At 38.0% G+C, this 24,780-nt stretch overlaps 1 protein-coding gene across 3 annotated transcripts in view; it reads right to left on the bottom strand.

Annotated features, from left to right (window-relative positions):
* The window catches only part of LRRC8B (leucine rich repeat containing 8 VRAC subunit B), a 70,486-nt gene that overhangs the window by 30,421 nt on the left and 15,285 nt on the right, over nucleotides 1–24,780 (bottom strand). The gene's annotated exons all lie outside the window — the stretch shown is intronic.

The raw sequence follows: 24,780 nt of genomic DNA, 5'->3' as shown, positions 1-24,780 counted from the left end.
GAGATGCCTTCCTGCCTCTCATTTTTGAGCTCTTTATGGCGAGCAGGAAAGAACCTAACATGTAAGAGATCCCAGTCATTATCTTTGAATGGGAAAAGGCGGCACAAAATGAAAAAGAGGAAAAATTCCTCTACCATTTACTGTGTACTTAATCTAAAGGTAAGTACTCCAACCACATTCTATATTCTCCCTGAGAAAGCTAAAAGTTGGAGGAAGTTGTTCAGTCTCACAAAATAAACCTCATGAAACCCAGATTTCACACCACTTCTAAGAGACATCTGCTGTACCGCCTCTCTGTTAAGCTATATAAAAAGGTTTTTTTAATAGAATATGACATATCATTTTTTAAAAATGCCCCCTATCCTGTAAAAAAACAAAAAAAGATCATCTGAAAATCAGCTCTACATACTTTTTCTAGCTTATGACTCAGTATTTCAGCTAGTGATACAGAATCAACAAGTGTTCCTTCCCTCCTGCCTACCTCTACTAAGTAATTAGATCAACAAGATAGCACTGTAGAACTGTAGCTGACAAACAGCCACATACAAAAACTAACACTTTCCAAAAAATCTCTCATTAACATCTAGGTAATCATATATCTATATTATCTTGAGGCACCCATGTTTTCAAAAATTACTAATATGTTTAGATTTGAAAATACTTTTGTTACTCTTTTATTGAAAGGCCAATCTAGCAGAAGGCATCAAAGATAACTATATAGGGGCTGGAGCAATAGCACAGCATTAGGGCATTTGCCTCATATGTGGTTGAACTGGATTTGATCTCTGACACCCCATATGGTCTCCTGAGCCCCACTAGGAGTGATCCCTGATTGCAGACCCAGAAATAAACCCTGAGTACCACTGGATGTGGCCCCAAAACAAAAACAAAAAAGATGGCAATAGAGGCCATATGAAAGTGGACTGCAGAAAAGGGGCAGGATTTGGGGATAGGGAAATGGGAAAAGCTACATTTAACAGGAAGATTCTGGGTACATGTGTTGGGCAGCAGTTAAGAGACAGCAATGATAATAGTTCGCTTAAGAGAGAGCCAACATTTTTGTGGGGGAAGAACACTCATTTGAGATGTTCACAGCAATGTCCTTAAAAAACTATGTTTGCCTTGTTCCTTTCTTAGTCTCTGCCTATGTGAGGGCGAAGTGTTCATCCAAGCACAGTTGAATAAAGGTGATTGCTGTTCTGCTTTTTAGAGGATTGTTTTGGAGGAGAAGCAGAACACAGCAATAATACTGGATGTTTAAATGCAGAAAGTAATAAAGAATCAGATTATAAGGTAGTACAAAACAAAAAAGAACTTCTAACTAGGTGTCCTAAGATCTAATTTTTACTCCTGACTCTACCTCTAATTGACAGTATGATGTCGGACAAATATCCTGACTTCACCTGACCTGCCTTTTCTCACTTCCAATGTTAGAGAGAAAACAAAAGATCAACAGATGCTCTTCTTCTGGTGTTTCACTATCCCAAGAGTTGATTAATTGCAGTGGGAGCCAGGGAATAACTAATCTGAAAAGACTCCACTATAGTGGTGAGAAAAGAACACTTTTCTTTTAAAAGAGAAAAGTGATAGCATAAGGGAAAGCATTAAGTTAAAGATGAATGGTGTGTTTTCTGAGAGAGCGTACAAAATAATCTACACTTGGCACCTGATCTGTCTTGATCAAAAGAGTAAAAGTGGGTTGTAGTAAGAAAAGAAGAATGTTAGCTTTAGCATATAATAAAGGCATTGATTTGAATTGAAAGGTAAAAGGAACCACGGGTAGGGCCCTAAGACAATCTCCTCCCTTAGACAACGGGGTTGACCAGGTCGACCAGAATCCTTGGCTTGTGGCTTCTCTGATCTGCAAATGCTGATACTTATAATTATAATTCCTTAACCATGAGCTGTAGACTCATCACAACATCTTTCTGGCTATCTACTGAGAGTCATGAAAGTAACAAAAACTCAGCATGTCCCAAAATGAATCCACTGTTTTGGTTTTTTTCTCCTTACCTACGCCCAAGTTGCTTGCCAGGGCCCTGAATAGTCACAGCACCATCAAAACTGACAGCTGGCTGTCTGAAAGTTGAAAGTATCAAAAAGTCAAGCATCTAACCCAGAGGCCCCCAGTTTGGTCTACCACTCCCCTTTTAGGAAAAAGTTTCTCGGTTTTCCTGATCGCACAAGGCTACTATTGCCCTCCTGGGTTTTCCAGTGGGGCCAATATTAGCCCCCCACGCTGGGAAAAACTATCCTAAACTAAAAAGTATTTGCCCCATTCTTTGAAGTCACATTTTTTTCCTTGTGGTGGAGGGGGAGGCTCTGAAGTGGTGCTCAGGAGACTCAACCCCACCTATGATTCCCAGTCAACCAGAAAGTGCGTTCAGCACACGGGTCCAGGGTGCAGTGCTGTAACTGCTGATGCTCGGGAAATCATCATTCTTAAACAAGCTCCTACTGATACATCCCTACTACATCTCCATCTGCTTTGGGTGGAGTCCATTTTCACTTTTAGAAGGGCCACTGATGCGTTCTCCTCTCTCGTCATCCTTGGTCTTGTCTCCATGTTGGAATTATAAAGCTTTAAGACCTCACTTTCTGATTTGTTGTTATTGCTATAAAGACAGAACAACAGAGAGGGAAGCATGACCTATCAGCTCTCACTGTTTAATTTTCTCTTTGTTACATATATATAATATATATATATGTGTATATATATATATATATATATGTATTTTAAATGCTAGGGTTTGACCCTGAAAGGTTGAATGGACTGAATGGCATGCTCTGTGATCATGGTTTATTCGAGAAAGGTTGGAAGAAGAAGACAGATGTTTCACCATGTGATTCACAGAGGGCATTCACCCAGCTTTGCAAATTACGCTGGGACCACCACTCACTCTAGTCCATGCTACTGACAGCAGGGGTTCTTGCATAGTTTGAACTACTACTGTGAGGGGAAGATAATTTTAAAGCCTTTTGACCTCTCTCAATTTTTAAACAATTTTTTAAAAATTAAATCACTGTTAGAAAGACCCTATAAAGCTGTTCATGATTAGATTTCTATTATACAGTTCTAACACCATCCTTCCACCAGTGTACATTTCCCAGCACCAGTGTCCCCAGTTTCCCTTCCACCACCCCACCACCCTGAGCCAGCTACTATGGCAGGCACTTTCTCTCTCTCTCTCTCTCTCTCTCTCTCTCTCTCTCTCTCTCTCTCTCTCTCTCTGTCCCCCTTCCTTTCTCTCCCTTAGCTCTCCCTTTTGGGCATTGTAGTCTGCAATATAGATACTGAAAGGTTATCAGGTATATTCCTTTACCTACTTTTAACACTCTGTTCTTTCAATGTCTTTCTAGTTAAATATTATTGGTATCTATGTATCTAGTTAAATATTATTGGTATCTATGTCTTTCTAGTTAAATATTGTTGGTATCTATGACAGAGCGTTTTTATAGTGATTTTGTTCTACATTCTGGTCAACTTCATTCACTGCTAAGTCAGTTCTGAGCATATAAAGGGGTTGTTCCACGTGCCATCTCATAAGTATTCTGGACCTACTTTAATAAATCTAAACTTTCCAGTTTTAATTTTATATCTTTTATTCTCTCCACCCTAGGGACCCTGTTACTCACAGAGTGAAGCCTTGTTTTCTCACCCCCATTTTGACCTTCCCCCATTATTCTGCGTGGGCCTAAGCAAGCATTACGCCCCAATCCAGGGCTCCATGTCTTCAGTTTTATGGCATCATACTGATCTCTCTGGCTCTAAGGGCTGATATTAGTGGTAAACATGTGTGTGTACTTTAAAATAAATAAAATAGAGCATAAATATAAAGAAGGATAAAAATGCTAGTTCTTCTGCTGGTAATTTTTTTTAAAGGAATACTTTGTCCATAAAGTATTACCTTAAATTGAAACAAAACCCATCAAGTGAGCTTTATTTATACCACTTGGGTTCCAAGGGAAAAAAACAGCAAATGAATGTTTTGTTGCTGATATCTCTGAATATTTATGTCCAGCCACAAAAGCTAAAGTGGGCCAGGGGTCCTGGGAGAGACATGATACCCAAAGACAGAACTGCAGTTGTCTAAGATCCAGTCAGAACTGCACTTGGACAATGCACCGAGAACAAAATTCCTCTCCAAATCTACCCTGAAGAAAAGAACTGACAATGGCCCATTTACATTCTGCCAATAGGTATGTAAAAGCAACACTCCTCCAACCTGTGGCTCACAGGGCCAGTGAAATGGGTACCAGTGAAGCAGAGCTGGGTCTATCTGCCCAGCCGCAGGAGACTATCTTTTCTGGCTCTTGCTTTCCCTGGGAAAAGGTGTGGGAAGTATTTGGAAAGAACATTAAGAAACAGTTCCATTTTAAAAGGACAGGCTATTTTGCAATCTTTGATTCCAGTAAAATGACCACGTTCCCCTTGGTGTTAATGATAAGCTCCCAGTGTAAACTTGGTAAAAGGTTTCTGGAAGCCACTGAGTTCCATTTGTTCTTTTGCTGGAGATGTTTTTACATTATGATGAGCATTGTGAGTTGTCTTTTTCTTTGACTCACTTGAGTGGTCTATAGCAATCCTATTATGATTTTAACTACCTGGAATAAAACATAAGCTTCTATAAGGTTGAAATTCATATCAGATGACTGTCTCTACTTCAGACGTCAGTTGCAAGCTCTAGACTAACCACACCTGTTTGGCCTATTTACAAATTCAGGGACATCCACATTCTCTTCCATAAGTTTGCTAATTCACTAGAATGATTCACAGAAATTTGGAAAACAGGTGCATTGGAACAGTCAAATGAAAGAGACAGACACAGGGCAGGGTACTTGACGATGGTCAAGAAGGGAAAGGGGGGGCAGGGTGATAGCACAGTGGGTAGGGCATTTGCCTTGCATGTAGCTGACCCAGGTTCAATTCCCAGCATCCCATATGGTCCCTGGAGCACCGCCAGGAGTAATATCTGAGTGCAAGAAGGGAAAGGGGTGAGGATGGGTATGAGCTTTTGTGTCCTCTACTAGCACCGACTTAGAAAACCTCTGGAACCCTCCTGTTCTTTAAAATGTTTTCAGAAGTTTCATTACTTCAGATTGGTCAGTGAAATCACTGCCTCTTCTCTCTTCCCTGAGTCAATGTAGACAGAAAATCTTCACCCCTCTAAAGACACGGTTATTTCTTCATGATCTGAAACTAGCCACATTTTACCCAGAGTCACCTCATTCACATAGACTCAGGTGTGACTAAAAAGGGATTTGTTCTTTTGAGTAAAGAAAAGTGATCCTGTCAGGAAATTCCAAAACTATTAGGAGCTCTGCGCCAGAAATTGGGGACAAAACTAGTATAATCTATATTTATTTCTGACACCACTTAAAGAATGGCACTAAATAAAAAAATCAATGCACGCAAGGGTTATTTCTTATCCAGAACAGCTGAAAATTAAAGCTCTGCCAAGCACTCCTTTTAGATTTAGCTTAGCAGGAAGGTTCAAACAGGGAAATCATTTAAGGCTCTGACATTCTGAGTCCATGACTTACAGATGTTACTTCTTAAGTGAAGCCTTTCCCCAGCCATTTCCTCCAGACCTTTTGCAACACTCTCTTGCGTTTTCTTAAAAGCTTTTGCTTTCCCCACACCTCAAACACCTTCGGTAATTGCCTAGTTAAAACTTACTTTCTCTCCCACCAACCTCTAAGCTTGATAAGAAAATCTACATCTATCAAGCTCATCATTACATCCCCAGGGTTTAGTAGATAGAAGTGGTTATAAAATATTAAACAGATCAAAGAATTAAAATTAGACCTCCTCTTGTAGAGCAAAGACCACAATAACTTTCTGTAATCAGCACATCATTTTTTCTTCTATTTACTAAATTCCACATGGCAAACAAAGGTCCTCTGACTCCTCTCGTAGATAACGCCTCCCATTTGAGCTCTCTTGTCATAGAGAAGAAACTTACATGGTGTCGCCATGGCATTAAGAATAATCCAAAGGAGCTTGGAGTAAACTGATATGACAAGAGTGAGGTCAGGCTTTTAAAAAGACACAAATACCTACCAGGAATCAGGTAGACTGCCCGAATTCCAATAAGGTGACAGGTTGGAAGGCTGCCATATACTGATTTGTCTTTGTGTCTTAGAGCTAAGCAGAATTTCCAGTCTCTCCTGGAGTGAGGGGGGTGTTCACTTTAGGAATGTTAGAGTTTTGTAGAGCCTTTCCCATTGCTCATCTGGACATTTAATACAAGACTTAGAAGTCAGTGTGGGATTCTGTTTGACATAGAGATAAACTCAGCTGCACAACTAACATGATTTCTGCTTAGGAATCTTAGTTTCTTCTTTTTCTACAGCAAATGAATAGACAGTTCTTTCTGAGGAACCAAACTTGAAAGGTGAAAAGATTGCACTAAGAAAGCTAATGTGTATCTTCCCCATCTTTTCTTTTTCTTTTACCATAGTCACAAAACATTTTATATTTACATTTGACAACACTGTTTTTACTTTGGAAAGTCTCACCCATTCAAGAAAGGCAACAACTCAATTGCCATTATTTGACCAGATGTGGAAATGAAGAGGGCCTGTAAATTTTCAGGGATGTCAAGAGCAATGGAATGTACTATCTTTTATCTGCTCTGACACCAGATATATTTAACAATCACAAATTAGCTTATGTCAGGTGCAAAGCATTTTGCCAGATGCTGAATGGGATAGAAAGGCATCAGACTCAGACTAAAAAAAGACCTAAAAAAGAACTAAAAAATAGCTTATACTTTGGTGAAATAAAGAGTACACAAAAGTTCAAAGAAATTAGTTACCTAGTTGCATCTTAAAGTAATATGTTCCCCCAAATAATAGTTACTGTGAAAACCAAAAAAGATATAATCGTATACATAATATTGTATGCAAAGTAATAAAATAAAGCATGGAGGAGGAAGCCAATGAAAATTTAAAGACATAGTAAAGAGACATATTATGATTACAGTGATATTTTTAGGTAGAAATTATATAGATAAGATTAGAAAGTATAGGGGGCTGGAGCAATAGCACAGTGGGTAGGGCATCTGCCTTGCACTCGGCAGACCCAGGTTCGATTCCCAGCATCCCATATGGTCCCCTGAGCACCACCAGGGGTAATTCCTGAGTGCAGAGCCAGGAGTGACCCCGGTGCATCGCCAGGTGTGACCCAAAAAGAAAAAAATAGAAAGTATATTTTGGTCAAGTATTAAAGAAAGTCTCAAAGTAAAGGTAAAAACTTTTAAAGACATAATTCAGTACTTAGCAAAAATTAGGCACCTAAAAAATGATTGCTTTGGGGATAAAAATATCACTTGAGTAAAGTTAATACCAGGTATTTTATGATAGCATAAAGGAATGTAGATTTAGTTATATAATTAGTAGGGAATTGGTGGTACTTGATCAGGGCAATGATGGAAAAGTATATATAAGAGCATATATTTAAGATTACACTAGAAAAATTGATCTGAAGGCATCAAGGAGAATATATTGAAAGAGTTTGAAAATGAAAGCAAGAAGTTTAATTCTATGTGATGTCAAGATAAATATCAGATAATTTTGTAAAATAAAACAAATTAACTTCAAAACAAAAATCTCAAAAAATAGTTATGTTTAAAAAATTAAAATTTTAGATTAGGCAGTAAAATGATGCAACAGGATAAAACAATTAGATTTTGATGGAACAGTTTTTTTTCCTGAAAATCTTAATTGATGTTTTCAAAGAAAAATGGCTTTAATGAGGTTTTTTTTTTTTCTCTAAATGGTACCTGAATACTTTGGTGAAATTAGATACTTAAAGGTAAAAGAATCACTTTAGAATAGCCAAACATTTCATGCAATCACATAACACACAAAACAGTCATTTAAACAAGCATACATACACAAATAGTGTGAGTTATAACAGTGGCTAGTTATACTGGTGGTTGAGCTAGTGATTAAATATCAGGAGACATCAGCTTAAGATTGTTTTAGGTCTTTATTTATTTTGGAAAAAAAATAGTTGGTAGTATGTCACCCATCTTTGTCTAAAATCAAGTTACAATTACTCTAATTATGGAGCAATACTACATTTGTCTCACAACTGGTACCTATCAATCAATTCTGTATATGACTAAACCATAAGGTCCAGCCAAGGATGTTTTTCCTTTATGCAACTGGTTTACTAGTTTAAGAATGAGAAATATATTTCTACAAAAACTAGTATATGAACTAAATCTAAATCAAGCAAAAATGCTTTCATTCATGACAAGATAGTATTCTCTCATAAACACATAGTTATTTCTCAGCCACAGGCTTGTGTAGACAAACCAGGAAGTGAAACCAAACACAAGCACACTGTCAGCTAAGTAAGAGAAACGAATACACTGGGAATCAGCTAAGACGCTATTAAAATTTCATTTAAAAACCCATTCCCTTGGAAACATCAATTTAATTAAGGCAGTAATAAAAGGAATTTCAAAAGCACACATCTTCGTTTTGTTGTTTGGCAATATCTTCTATCTTCTATTAAATGTCTTTTCCTGTAGCCAGGCTGGCTCATTGGGAAAGCAAGCACTTTCCCTGCCAGGCCGGAGAATGGAGAACAGGGCTAGGCTATTATTTTCATGCTACCAAATCAATTCTGGAACAACAATCACAAGCTTTAGTGACTTGCTTTGGACAAAAGTACCTTTGGGGTCTAAGGTACAAAACAAAATCTGTTCCTTCTCATTGTTTTGCTGAGGTTGCTGTCATTTCTTATACCCTTCTATAAATTGTAATACTCACTGAAAATAGAAACTTTACTGTGAAATCTAAAACGCAGGTTCAAACTAAGAGCTCTAAAGAATTATGACTATTCTTTTTTAAACAAATATATTAAATAAGGCTTGTTACAGCAGTTTGTATTTTTCTTCTAAGACAGGTACTAAGCAGAATTACAAATTACAGAAAGTCCACTGTCGTGTCCTTTATACCTGGAGACCATGGGAGAGAGACTCAAGATAGGTGCAAGAAATAAATGAGTTATCATCTATTTATATAATCTAGTTATCATCTATTTATTTTCCCTTTACATTTAGCTAAATTTATGCCAATATTATGTAATATTTTATAGATACTTTGTAGCAAACTAAGATGGTAAGATAGTTCCTGAGCTATATATGATTTTAGCAACTAATCAGGAATTCCTAGACAGAAACTGCACACACATAAACAGAAGGGAAATATCAGTGTCATTTACAGAACCATGGCTGCTCCATGAGAATAAAATTTTAAAATATCTGTGAATAAATGCTGTGGCAGATGAGTGCTTGTGTGCATAGTAGTATGGAAATTACAAATAGGACATTCAAGAATTATTTGAAAACCTATTTTGTGCAAGAACTGTTTTCTCTTAAGAGGTAACAGTGGTCACTGTGTAAAAGTTGGAAAGGCTGCCTAGCCGGCTAATCCTGAGTTTGTCTATCTGTGAACCCATTAATACATCACCATTGAAGTAAGATAGTTCATTAATCAGTCTTTCTCTCTCTGATCCTTTTGTTCTCCTGCTCTTACACTCGCCTCCTGTGTCAGATAATAAACTTTCACTAATGCACCTGATAGTTGCTTTCATGGGTTTTCTGGAAAAGGTAAAAATTGAATATTTTCTATGATGTAGACTGAGTAGGGTAAGAAAGGATAATCAATATATAAAAATTCATTTAAAAAAGTCTTGTTATTTCATCTTATATCTACATTTAGGCAAAAAATAGGAAGATAAGAAATGTTCAAAAAAGTTATTGGGGAACAAAAAATAGTTATGAAATATTAAACCAAGTATTAAAAATAATAGTTAAAACAATAAAACATATCACATAATGCTTTAAAGTTTATGGAACGTTTTTCACCATAATTCATGAAATCCTGCCCTTGGCTTTATGTTAAGAATACTTGCCCAGAGATTAAAAAAATAAATAAACTCTGCCTTAGTCACATGTCTAGTGAACAAGAACTTGACCCTATAACTGACACCAAACATCGTGTTCCTCCCACCATCTGAAGCTGCCTCTCATAAAGGTCAACAGTAGTTCAGGGACTGGGAAAAGCAGCCTGAGTGATACAAATTCTTTAGGGACAGTCCGAAGCTGGATCATAAAGAACTCCCAGTGAGTAGGGCTGCAAGGGAGGTCCTGGAAGAGAAGTGAAGCAGCGGGTCCCATGGAGGAGTCAGGGGGAAATGATTTCACAAATAAGAGAGCAAGAGAGAACAGTAAGAGTTCAAGATTCCTAAATGAAGGTATGTCCTGACACAAGTCACAGCACAGAACCATGACAGACTCTAAAACAGGATGCAAGCGATGCTGCAAGCACATGAACATGGTGGCCACATGGGACTTATACCAGGTGTGGAGGGAGGGGAAACAGAATGAGGGTAAGGAGACCACATAAATTTACTGCAGAAATTCACTATCAAAGCGAGCATTTTCTTACCCTTTCTCATCCAATCAACACAGTGAGAGCTGGAACAGAAGGCCAGAGGACACAACTAAGAAAGGACCTTAAGGATTACAAAGAGGTGGGGACAGAGATAATATAGGGATTAAGGTGCACTACTTGTTTGTGATTCATTCTGGTTTCTGTCCAAGCATAACTGAGTAGCCCCAGAGGCCTCTGCCCACCACCAGGTGTCGCCCTAGAGACCCTAACATAGAATCACTGGGTTGTTTTGGGGGAGCCCCCACACACTTTCTGAGCACCACGTTGACAAGTGCTGGCTCATAGAAGATGGGAAAAAGAAAGAATGGTTAAGTTTGAGCTGCTGAAAGTTTCTATTATAAAATGTTAATTAATACTCATTAGTAGACAAACAAGTAAACTGGTAGATTCTGCTCTGTCATCTTGAATCAAGAATAATTTAGTAAAGTCACTTGGGTTTTACACGTTTGTTAGGGGCTTAGCAGCAAACTATTGACCAAGTATTACTCTTGAGAGAGAACCAGGTAGTTTGGCTGAACAATGTTGAGATGACAGAAAGATATGGGTACCAGGCTGTGCAATCAACAAAGGAGAGCATGGAGTAACATGCAAGGCATAACATGATCCAATCAAAGTATATTTTAAATTGAGAATCTGCCTCTTTGGGAGCATAGAGAGGGAAAATACAAATATACAGAGGAGACCCATTCTATAGTCCAAGGGACAGACAGTAAGTACCTAAAGTAGAAGGGGACTGGGTGTGAGGACAAAAGAGAATAAAGACAAATAACTCAGGTATTTTCAAGCAGGTTCTCTGCTAAAGAACTTGTGGGTGTGGGTTCTCAGGCTACTCAGGTATCAGAAAGACTCGATGGCAAACCAGATGTTAAGGAGAGCTGGGACATGAGGATAAGAGATCACCCTGGTTTTGGTCTCAGATCAATAATGAAAATTGATAGGTGGGGGAAAAAGATTGAGAGTGGTTTTTAAAACTCTGAGTTTGCATTACTTCTGGGCTAGCTAAGCAATGAGGTCTAAGTAGACAGTTAAAAATACAATGGAGAACATATAAATGGGTTTGCTCTAGCACTCATGTTTGCCACTTCCTGGTCACTGTGGGGTGTAAAGTCCCAACCTGATAATTAGGGGTGGGAAGTTATTTAAAATAAAGAACTAAATGGGGCTGGAGTGATAGTACAGCGGGTAGGGCATTTGCCTTGCACAAGGCCGACCCGAGTTCGATTCCCAGCATCCCATATGGTCCCCTGAGCACCTCCAGGGGTAATTCCTGAGTGCAGAGCCAGGAGTGACCCCTGTGCATTGCCGGGTGTGACCCAAAAAGCAAAAAAATAATAATAATAATAAATAAAGAACTAAACGGATCCAGAGTTCATCTTCTAACAAAAAAAAATCATAACATTTTTCTTTCTGATTATTTCTATTTAAAGATAAAAAAGAACATTTAATTTTTTGAAGATAGATGAATTAAGATGTAGAATTTTCATGTGATAAAAGACACAAGTAGCTTTTTGAAGCTTCTACTTTCTGCCTAGCAGGAGGTAAACAGGACTGGATATAATAATATATATATATACATATATATATATAATTTCCAGCTTTCCTGTTTTAGATTCCAATGCCTTCCTGGGTATGAACTGCCAACTTTCTGATAAAAGAAGTAAGGTCACATTTTTCATTGTACTTCAGTGCAAGAATGTGGCTATCTCCTACTATGCTAATTCAATTTTAATCTGAATGGACTGGTTGTAGAAATGGCCAATATACTGCACTTATCAACAGGGATGGTGGAAACATGAAATAATTTCAGATGTGGTATGCTTTGTCTTTTTATAGTATTTTCTCTGCTAGCTTAGGGAATCAAACCCTTAAGGGTTCTTCCTGCTTTTATTTTTCTTAATTTATTGTATTATATAATTATAATATATAATGTATATATTGTACTATATAATTATAATATATATTATATATTGTCTATTGTCTTTATGCATCTACCATAAAGTAGATGGTACATTTCAAGAGCAAAGGACTCTTTTACTTTCTGATGTATTTCCAAAATTTAACCCAGTACTTTTATTACTATGCTTCAAGAATATAGCTATTGTTCTTTAGCAATACTGTCTCAATCTCCACACTCCAACTTAATGTTGGTCCATGATTCCTATTTATATAATCCAAAGAAATTCTTTTGGAATCTATACTCTGGTGGGACTGTTCTAGGGCTTGATGATTATTCATATAAAGGAACTGATGTGGGAAAAAACTGTGGGTAAATCTCATACCCCTTCTCTCCCCAACCCTTGGGTTCTCCTAACCATTTTACCCTAATTTCTGTGTTTCTGATTTCAATTCCTGTTTTTGGCATCTGCTTTAATCTAGGTTTCTCTTCTTTCTGTGGGTGAAGGGGTCAGGGTAGGGTCACTTCGAGTGGTGCTGAGGGCTGACTACTGGCCCTGGAATCATGGATCACTCTTGGAGGGACTCTGGGGAACCATATGTGCTTCTGGGGGTGGAACCTTGGTCAGCTGCATGCAAGGCAAGTGCCCTAACTGCAGTACTAACTCTCTGGCCAGGTCTAGGTTACTTTTTAATATTCTGACCCCAGGTTACCTGAGTTTGATATCTGTTATTTATTGCTTGACACTTTGATCTCTGTGGTAAAAACCTACACAGACCAGCTTCACACAACATTATGAGAGATGTTGCAGTCTACTCTCTGCTCAATTTTCTTACTGTTTTCCTTGTCTCCATTACAAAACTTAATCATTTCCTCATCTACTGGTGAGATAATCACTGTGACTACTTGCATTCTTTAACACATAATTTTTTTTTAGTCAACTGGATTTAGCTGGTATTTTATATATTCAAATAAGAAAATAATGGTTATTAAAATCCAAATTCACTATAAAATAAAATTAAGGGTGGGTTGGCACCATATGGCCCTAGAGAACCATTGGATATAGGGATATAGTCTTGGACACACACACACACACACACACACACACACACACACACACACACACACACACACACACCACCCCCGCCAGCACTGCTGGGGTGGCCTGGATGATCCAACCTCTTCAGTACCACCTTGGTAGGCCATAGCATTTAAATAGCCTCAATTGTCCCAGAATTGCTAGGAGGAGACACCAGTCTCCCTGAACACCACTTAAGAGGGCCCCCAAAGAATAACAGTAAGGACTTTAAACTTTTGAAAGAAGATGCATTTATACTATAATTTTGCCATTTGATATGTAGCTATATGTTAGGAAAAATTACTTGCTCATACACTTTGTGAAAGCATGGCTTTTTAAATCATTGGATTGGGTCTAATTTAATTCATAGGCCAACAATTCCAAACACATCAATTGTATCAGCAAGACAATGTTTAGAAAGCCTCCTGTCATGGGCACAGAAGACAATTTACTTGACAGCACGCCTTTCTTGGGCAATGACTCAAATCAGCTAGACTGAAAATAAATCTGAAGGGTACACAGCTGTCATGCAGCCTGAGGTAGCCCTCTGAGCAATAACTTGATTCATTTTTCCCTATTTGTACAACAGCTTCTGCAAATAGGACTGCAATCCAACAAATGCTTTCCACCCACTGCCAAGAGAGATTTTCAGCATCCTAGGGAGGGCCTGATTGGATTCCTTTGCCCTCACTGGAATGGCAAACTATATAATGATTTCTTGATTTTACTTAGCAAGAAACAGACATTTAATGTCAATGATCTGTGTGAGGCAGCTATACATAAGGACCCTAAAATTAGAGAATAAACAGTACCTTATCAAAGTATTATTAGCATCAAAATTTGAAGGACAGGCTAGAAAAAACTAGATTGAATTTCTATTTATTTTTATTGTAACTTTCCTTATTGATTTGAAATGTTGGTTATGGAAAATTTAAAACATAAACAAAAGTAGATGAAGTTGTTTCACCAACCAATAATGGACCCATTATTCTGAGTTAACAATCCACTCAGTGAATTATATGAAATAAACTAAAAATGTTGTTTGTTTCTTTGCTTTGGGGCCATATCTTAAATCTTTGCTCAGGTATGACTCTTTTTAGTGCTTAGGGAACTGTATGTAGCATGGAGGAGATCAAACCAGGTTGTCCACGTGTAAGGTAAGTGTTTTAACCTCAGTAATATCTCTCTGGTTATTGAAATAGAATTTAAGTATCATCTAGATAGGAACATGCAACTCTAAACCATAAATAAACTTTCAAAGGCATATTGGCAACATCATAATCACAGCCAGTGATAGACACTTAACATCTAATTTGAGGGCAGGAAAAAAGGCTCTACTGTGTAGTCTTTGTCAATTTCCACAGCATAAATGTTCTCACCATATCAAGCAACTAACATGATGACATTAAGTACAGAACCGAGAAGAACTGTGCAGAGCACCATTATATAGTATTTTTTACTAAGTAAATACATAAATAACCTACAGGCATATATAAACAGAAAATTATAGCAAATAATTAAGAAGTGATAAACTTGAATTACCACTTTCATAGCTAGTAATTAACCTTTGCATTGTTATTATTTTTGTTTGGGAGCCACACCCAGTGGTGCTTAGTGGCTACTCCTAGATCAGTGCTCTGGGTTTGCTCTCAGTGGTACTTGGGGTGGGGGGCACAGAGTGCTAGGGCTTGACCGCAGGGCTCCTTCATGCAAAGAATGTGCTCCAGCTCTTCGAGCCATCTCTTGGTTCCCTGCATATTAATTTTTAATGGCTGTGTTTAACTGGCTTGTGAAATTTCTGAGAACAGAACAACCAGTTTTTGTTGTAGCATACAATGAATCATGTCTAAATATTTAACAACTCATTATTATTATTGTTATTACTGTTATTTGCAGTGCTAGGGTTTGAACTCAGGCCCTCCACATGCAATCTTAATATTATTAATTATCCAAGTTTCTATGATATGTTTCTTGCCTCTTTGCCTTAAAAATTAGAGCAGCATTTTAAAGAGGAAGGAAAGGGATTTCTGCCTCAGAAAGCAACACCAAAGTGTTAAGCTTTCCAAATGGTTCTGGGCCAAAACACCAACCTCCCCAGAAGTCTCATGTTTTTATATGCATTTCCTTGCATCTAGAGCGGTTCTTGCCTTAGAGATATCTATTTAAAAATATTTTTTTCTACTTCAGCCTGGATGGTTGGAATTTCCTTATGTTTGTCAAAGACAAATACTTTGTTACTTTAATGATGAATGAAACATTTTCTTCTACTGATAACTGGATTATTTCAACTGCATATCATTTGGAACCTGTCTTGGGATAGGGTAGCAGCTAATCAGAACACTCTGTCCAAGGCCCTTAAACTCCGAAAAATAAAGGTATTTTGTTTTTCCTACTTTGTACCAAGAAGGCGAGGGGTGATGGGGGGGTGGGGGTTGGTGGGGAAGGAAACAAACTAAGTTGCAGTGGTGGGCTATGTTGACTATATTAGTAGACTGAAACTGAAACTTGGTTTGTCAGACCCATTTGTCCATATGCTTTCCAGAACTTAATCTAGCTGTCATATGTGGGCTGAGTGGAGTTGTTGGCCTCTCTTGATGAGGATGTCAGTCTGTATTGCAACTCCACCTTGAGCACATTCAACTAAAACTCAAGTTCAGTTCATGTAGCAAAGTCCAACAGTCCTCATCCAGGCTCTCCAGTACAAACTCACAAATCCCTTTCAGATGGCCCAGTCCACCCATGTCCAAAAAAACCACATAATACACAATTTACACAATCTTTATATTTTAAATTGTGTGCATGAGGTTGGGGGGGGCGTGGGTGTTTGCTCTTGTTTGGAGGCTACACCTGGCAGTGCTTAGGGCTTACTGCTGGCTCTGCGCACAGGGATCACTCCTAGCAGGGCTCAAGGAACCATATGGAGTGCAAGGCAATTGAACTTGGGTCAGCCTCATGCAAGGCAACCACTTTGCCTACTGTACTATCTCTCCAGCCCCTATTTAAAACTTTTAATTTTAGAAGTTTTTAGTACACACAAAAGCATAAATAACAATATGAAAAACTTCCACGTACCTCTTCCATGTACCCTATTTCACCCTTATATTTAAGTACTGATCACATTCTTCCTACACACTCCTGCTCAGACATTTATGTACATCCTACCCACCATCATCTTCCCAGATCCCACTCATCCTGCAGTGCCCGCATCAGGTCTCATCTCATCCCTATGTTGTTTCCAATGAGCTTGTTTCCTTAGGGCATCTCTCTTTGCTATCCTTCTCCTGCTATTTCCTCTCTTAAATGTTACAATCACAAGGACAGGAAAGTAGAAAATCTCTCTTGTTATACAAGTAGCAGAAAAACAAATTTGTACAAGGGGAAGAACCAGAAAACCCCAAACAATTTGGTTATGAAAAGTTGACTAAAATTTGATGCAAGAAATTAACACAGCATTTTGAGCAAATTCCTTATATGGGAAATGTATCATAGCACAGGGCAGGGTTATGCTGACACTGTGCCATACAGCAGAAAGAAATGGGAATTAAAGTTTCAAGAAAGTACGGGGCCTGGTATCTCATTCTAGCTCTTATATTTATGTGTTACTTCATGTATAATGGCTGACTTGTTGGAGCTCATGCACAAAAAGAATTAACTTCTGCCAGTCTTCCTCTTTTCCTCACTGGACTGTCAAGATCAAATGTGATGAGAAAGAAAAATAACTTATGGGCTGGAGTGATAGCACAGTGGGTAAGGTGTTTGCTTTGCATGTGGCCAACCCAGGTTCAATTACTCCATCCCTCTTGGAGAGCCTGGCAAGCTATTGAGAGTATTTGGCCCACATGGCAGAGCCTGGCAAGCTCTCCATGGCATATTCGATATGCCAAAAACAGTAACAACAAGTCTCACCATGGAGATATTACTGGTGCCCGCTCCAGCAAATGGATGAACAAGGGGACAATAGTGCTACAGGACAGGACAGTGCTATGGATAGAGCATGTTGTTAAAAATATATACCATTACCTATAAGTATAGAAATGTCTGGTAATATGACTTGACAATTTAGAAACTATTGCTAACTGAAATCTATAGCTTTGGGTCCTAATGTATGAGGAGAATAAATTTAAGCTTTCAACAGGAAAAATAGGAATATGATAGAACCCACCAAATTAACTCTGGAAGGAGTATAAGAGCATATATAGTTTCTTTCTGAAATATCAAAAGCCATTGCCTTAGAATTGAAACAGAAAAACTGAAGGACCCCTAAATTGAAGAACCCTCATAAAATTAGAAACAGCTACTTAAGAAAATTCCTTTTACATTAAATAATTAAATGAAAAGGCAAAATTGACATCAGATTTATTCTTTCAAAGAAAGCTGTATAATAGTGTAATAAAATTGGTGTTATTTGAGTTTATATTCTGCTAGGGAGGACATTTTCAGTCTTTTTTTGCTTTCGACTTTACATTCCTGGCATTCTTGCATTCTGACTTTGAAAAACATCTATAATATAATAATAGCCAAATAGTATGCTTAAATTATACTGGTATTGAGGCATCCTCTTCCCCCAGAATTAAAGAGATGATTTTGAGAGAATACCGTTCACAAATACAGAAAGCTACATGAGTGTCCTATGAGAGACAGGCTCAGTTGAAGCCATTCATTAGAACATTAATATTACAAAATTCCCTGTGATAAATGAAAATCCTAAGGTTCAGAGAAATGGCTTAAATTTTATAAAACTGAACAATCTAGGCCAACAAAGACAAAAGTTTAAACTTGGGACATTAATGCAATTTAGTTCATAAAAACAACAGCTGCTAAGCCTGGTAAATCCAGTGAGCTTATTAGGTCAAAATCATAGAAAAACACATAGAGAACATTTCAAAATTCCCAGCACACTGACAACAGAACACCAAAGTGGAGTCTCATTAGGAAAGAAAACATTTTGTTTAGAAATAACTTTTTTATAAAACCACCATGTGTGACATCTCTGAGAATTTCACTGGAGAGGAAAAACACAAGAATCAAAAGGGTAAACTGCAGAACAATAGATACGTTCTGTTCTAACAGCATCTGTTCTAATACTTCCATTCCTTCCATTCCCCTCTCTCAATTTCCCACTGCACACACCAGGCTACTCCTGTGACCTTGCATTTTTCTACACACACACACACACACATATACACACACACACACACACACACACACACACACTTAAAATCATAGTCTGTCTTTCAGAAATGAAAACTTATTCTGAGCATAAATGTTGTCCTGTAATGATCATCTTAAGAGAAGGGAAAAAATAACCATGGATTCAGTTCATCTTCATTCACCACAGAAGAAACAATGGGATTTTCAGCCTTCTGACAAAATCGTCTTCCCTTTAAGAGGAGTTTAGGACATTGAACTTTCTGTTACATTTTGAATTCTACCTTCATGATGATGATTAGCATTAAAAAGTTCCTAGGTTAAAGTCTAAGTTACTCAAATTATGCACTAAAAATGCAAACAACAATATTTTGTTTGGTTATTTTGTTTTTTTTTTACTTTTTCATACACTAAATAACTCAAAGATGAGTTCAGAGACTGAAAACAAGGTAAAGTTCAAACAGATGTTAGACTATAGACATTTGGGTTTATTTTCTGACTTAGTTCTGTGACAGTTATAATCTCTGTCTAATTTGTGATAATCCTTTTCTACGACAGATTCTACACAAATTAAAATTTTCAGCAATGTTTGACTCAAAGAATCAGGAAAACGTCCAGTTAGATGAAATGATAAATTACAAATTACCAAGACTCTGCAGATAGAGCTTGCACCAATGGGTTTTACCTGGGTAGACAAGAGAAAGGAAGCCCATTGGGGGACACATAAGTTTTAATAAGTGACTAACATAGGGTTAAACTAAGTTAAATATGCTCGCTTATTATAACAAACATGGAAACAGGTGCAAACCTCCACACAACCAATCCTGTGTTAGATATTATCCTATTTAATGTTCCCAACAACTGTGAGGTCAGTTCCACTTTACAGATAAAGCACCTGAGATGATCATGTGACTCATCTACACCTACACTTGCACACTTGTAATAGCAAACAAGGACACATGGATAATTGCCAAACAGACCTTTGAGAAAATTGAAAAAGTGGCTTAGCTCAATGCAATGCAGAAGAGTCTACGCATACCTTCATTTATTCACTCACTCATTGATTTAGAATTTATTAGCTATTACATGGCAGGCCCTAAGGTAGGCACCAAATGTCTAAAAAATTGAAATAAACCAATGATAAACAGATACTATTACTACCTCATAGAATTTACAGGGTGGTGATAGAGACAAAGATTAAATAAAGCATTGCACAATGATTCCAATCATAGTAATGATGACATTAGGCTGAAACCAGAGGATATAGATGTATATACAGATGAAGTGTGGGAGAGGCAGAGAAACCACTCTGAAAACATAAGGGCTGCAAAGGAAGCAGGAAAAGGAGCACTGTAAGATGTGTGCCAGAGTTCAAAAGCTTACTCTTCACAGGTAAGTAGCCTTGTACCTCACCTTAAAGGCTGGTATAGGTTCAAGAAGTTGAAAATAACCAGAGTTATAAAAGTAAGGCCCAATTTGGATTAGGAGGTCTTTGTTTAAGTCTATCTTTGTCGTACTTAAGAGTGCCCTTAGTTTACTGTCAAGTTTCAAATGTTTCCGAAATTTAAATCCCCACAAAAGGTAAAATCAATCCACTTAAAAATCAACCAGGTTAAAAATTAAAAACACATATTTAAGTTACCTTATTATCTCTTTCAAGAAAGCAGTGGAAATGACCGAAACTATCAGGAAAATTTGAATCTTGATATAACCAATTCTTTCTGTCTAACACGAATATCTCCAATTGACTTCCTGTGCTATGCAGTTAGAACAGTCATCAATAAAATAACTGAGGAGATACAACTCCTCCTGCCTACCCTCTGCCTTAACTTTAGCTAAGCCAGGCAGTCTTCTCAGAATGTCAGCTTCTAAATTGTAAACACTGTAGATAATTCTACATGGCCTACTTTCCCCCTTCACAAAGGTGATAGGAATTGTCTCCACCCAGGAGGGAGCAGAAAAAATTGGTCCACGGAGTCAACTCACATATACAAGCCCATTCTTCCCCGGTCACAAAACCTACCCAACATGCCCACAGTTTTTAAGCCTTCTGGAAGACAAGGAGCTCTTTTGCATGGACTATCTGGCCTCAGCAGGGAAACTTGCACAGTCATTATTCTTTGTTTAGAACGAACACTATTTCTCCGTCGCTTTCTCATTTCCAGCCAGAAAACATTTCTATTTGTAAGTATACATAGACTGCTTGACCTGCTATAACACAAGCTACTATAGCCTAGGTGGCTTAATCAACGGTATTTCTCACTGTATTGTCAGAAGATTAGTTGTCTAGTGAGGATTAGTTTCCTGGTTCATAAACTACTTCTCACTGTTTTAGTCATAGAGGTGATGGTCCAAGGGAACACTCTATAGTCTCTCTTACAAGGGCATTCATCGTACTCACAAGTGCTTCAACCTCATGATCTAATTACCTCCAAAAGGATCTGTCTCTTAATACCACCACCTTGATTGATGTTTCAACATGTGAACTTTCAGGGAATACAAATATTCACTCTGGCAGAAGTTGTGATTTTGAAAGTTGTGCAAATATGTCCCTTAGCCAAGGATGAATTACGTAAAAGACAGTGATTTTAGTGCAATATAGCACATAGCCCCAGTGTGTAGTAGGCTAGGAGTATGTATAATTATAATTAAACTAGATAATGTTCCCATGGTGGACTGGAGCCATAGCACAGTGGGTAGGGCATTTGCCTTGCACGTGGCTGACCCAGGTTCGATTCCTCCATTCCTCTTGGAGAGCCCAGCAAGCTACTGAGAGTATCCTGCTGGCACAGCAGAGCCTAGCAAGCTACCCGTGGCATGTTCAATATGCCAAAAACAGTAACAAGTCTCACAATGGAGATGTTACTAGTGCCTGCTCGAGCAAATTGATGAACAACGGGATGACAGTGTGACAGTGCGACAGTGCTAATGTTCCCATGATAACATGATTGCTTAGCAAAGCTTTTCTTAGAATGTATCAACATTACTATGTAACAGATGACAGTATAGTCATTTGGAATCTAAAATTCAATGCTCTGACTGACCTGAAGTGCTGCCAAGACTGGGCTGGAGAGATAATTCAGAGTTGGTGGGGTAAGACACTCACCTTGCAATATGGTGGACCCTGATGAATTCCTCTGGGTATGCTGGTTGTAACACAAATTCACCCTCCCCAAAAAATAAGGTAAGAATTTAATTCATTCCTTCTATGAAAAGCAACTGAAGGCAAGAAGTGGCTGAGCACATGATTTGCAAACAGGAAGCCTGTATTTAACACCCTGTCTCTCAAGATCCTCTGAACACCACCAGGACTGACCACAGAGCATTGCTAGGTATAATCAAAAAAGCAAATAATCAAAAGCAATTAAAAGTTAAAATAAAACTAGTTAAACATCAGCAAACACAGTCTGACTTAATTACCACAGAATCTTAGTGAAACAAGGATATGGGGATACTCATTCTTATGACTTTATCAGATTTATTTCATATTAGTCTTACCCTGATCCATCCCTACTGTTTAAATTCTCCTAACATGACCTTACTCATCTCTAACATATGTTCTACACAACCACTAACATTACTTCTCCAAATAAGTCTATTTTCATTTTCTGCTTCAAAACCTTTGTTAGGGCTGGAGAGAGAATATAGAGGGTAGGGCATTTGCTTTGCATGTAGCAAACTTAAATTTGATCCCTCGTACCTCATATGACCCTCAACATATCTGGTTGTGACCCCAAAAGAAAAGTTGTTAAAGGGAGACCACTCAAATAGAAACAGTTCATAGTTTGATTCCTAGTTTACCATATTTTCCGCCAAGAACTGACAGATATGAGCCTATGATTTCCAGCACCACAGGGCCTGAACAGTACCGAGTCACAGACAAGGCATTGAATTATCAGGTCCACACATCTGTGCCAAAGTATCATAAGGGGTGGTTCTGAGACCCCTGAGTATTGCTTGAGAGCTCCCACAATCACACCACCCCCTCAAAAAAATTCTTCATTAAAAATGTGTCACTAAGGGCTGGAGTGATAGCACAGCGGGTAGGGCATTTGCCTTGCACACAGTTGACCCGGGTTTGATTCCCAGCATCCCATAGGGTCCCCTGAGCACCGCCAGGAGAAATTCCTGAGCGCAAAGCCAGGAGTGACCCCTGTGCATTGCCGGGTGTGACCCACGAAAAAAAAAATGTTTCTCTAAGCTTTCCAGGGAAAGGTAGAGCAGAATTAGCACAAATCTTGTGCTTTCTTCTTTTATTCATGTCAAAGAAGGGAAACACTGACTTTAATGGGTGGGGTACATTGGGCAAGTATTTGAGAAACTCATAGGATTACTGGTGAAATGGTAGATAGACACTGGAAAGCAAAGCTCCCTGCTAATGCACAACTAGAAATCAACGACAAGCACAGGAAAAGCCTCAACCACTCACAACATGATCTGAGAGACACATATATCCAGATAGCTGAAAGTGTATGATCTCTTCACACACACACACACACACACACACACACACACACACACACACACACACACAATTAGAGGGAAGGGTTTTATCAATCAAGAGATCATGAGTGGGTGGTACATGCAAATGTGATTTGTTCAGAAAGACCTGGTCCAGTAAGACTACAGACAAAAAGGTCAACCTTCCAGTCGGAGATAATGGCCACCTCTGAGAAATGAAGCTCTGAGACAGAAATCAAACCTGAGTTGCCCAGAACTTTGGACTAGTAGCAGCAAGACCAGCTGCAGCTCCTCTCTACTCCATTACGGATCAGCGGATCAGCATTGGCACAGATCTGTGCTCCACAGGGGGGAGACTGATAGGGGTCTGTTGGTACAAACAGTTGATTAGTGTCCACAGAGGCCAAGGAGCAGCAAGGATTTCTTACTCTAAACTGCTCTCCTTCCAATCTCCATTAAAAACACTGTGATTGATTGGTTGGGTTTTTTAGTTATACTGTTTCCTTCATTCCTCCCACCCTCATCCACCCATGAAGGGCATAGAAAGATTCTGATATAAAGATCTGATATAAAGACAAACATAAGCTCTGAGAGAAAAGGGTGAAGTAAGATGTTGCAAGACACTCAATGTGTGCTATTCTCTTATCTCATAGATTTTTTAACTAAAGAAGGGAATAAGAAACAAAGATGAATGCAATATGTAGATCAAAGGTCAGTCCAGCAATAAGATATAATGATTATACATGCATACATACATATGATCCAACATGAGGACATCAAAATATACAAAAAGTCAACAGATTTCCAGAGATATTATAATAATAGCAACACAAAGACTAGGGGGGAGCTTATTAAACAACTTAAAATGAGGGAGACAAAAAAAGTTGGAAAGAAATTAATGGCATTAAAAGTCATAACCAAAGAGATGGATTTAGATATATATATATAGAACTGTTCATTCCCAAAGAAATAAATACACATTTTTAAGTATATCTGCAATCTCAAGGATAGTTCACTTATTGAAACACTAAAGAAGTCTTAATAAATGCAAAAAGAGGGAAATCATATTAAGCAGCAGTGTTGTGAGTTTAAAAATCAACAACAAAATGAAAATAGGAAAGCATGTTAAAACCCAGAAACATGTGGTTGTAAAGAACATGCATCCAATAACTATTCTGCCATTTTTTAAAAAGAGGAAGAAACTTTCTTTTAGGACAAAATGGTTGAAACCTACAATAGTTATGCTAAATGGAATAAGCCAGGAAATAAATGACAATTGTTGGATATTTTCACTTATATATGGGCTATAAATTACTAAGGCAAATGAACTGGCAAGAAGCAATAAAAGTAACTTCTAGACTTCGAGGAAAGTATGGTGGTTTCCAGAAGAGAATGGGAGCAAAAGAGGAATGAGCACAGGGGTCTTTCTGGTGGTGCGATGGATACTGAAACTGTAGAGAGGAATGGGAAATGTCACAGTTATGAAGCTAAATCCTTGAAATTCCATAATGGTGTAAACAAATGATAAGTTCATTAAAAAAGAAACCTTTAAAATAAACAAAATTTTAAAGCCTGAACATGAAGAGTTGATTCCAAAAATATTCTCATATCAGTGATATTTATTATAAACAACATAGTTATTTGAGCAAGCTCAAGTAAATGAGTTCAAATATGAGTTCAGCAAGCAAAAGAAAAGAGACACATAAAAAAAAATCCCCAAATG

This window comes from Sorex araneus, chromosome 5, assembly GCF_027595985.1.
Source record: "Sorex araneus isolate mSorAra2 chromosome 5, mSorAra2.pri, whole genome shotgun sequence".
NCBI lineage: Eukaryota > Metazoa > Chordata > Mammalia > Eulipotyphla > Soricidae > Sorex > Sorex araneus.
Note: the sequence above shows the minus strand (reverse complement) of the source record. Positions and strands in the feature narration are given on the sequence as shown.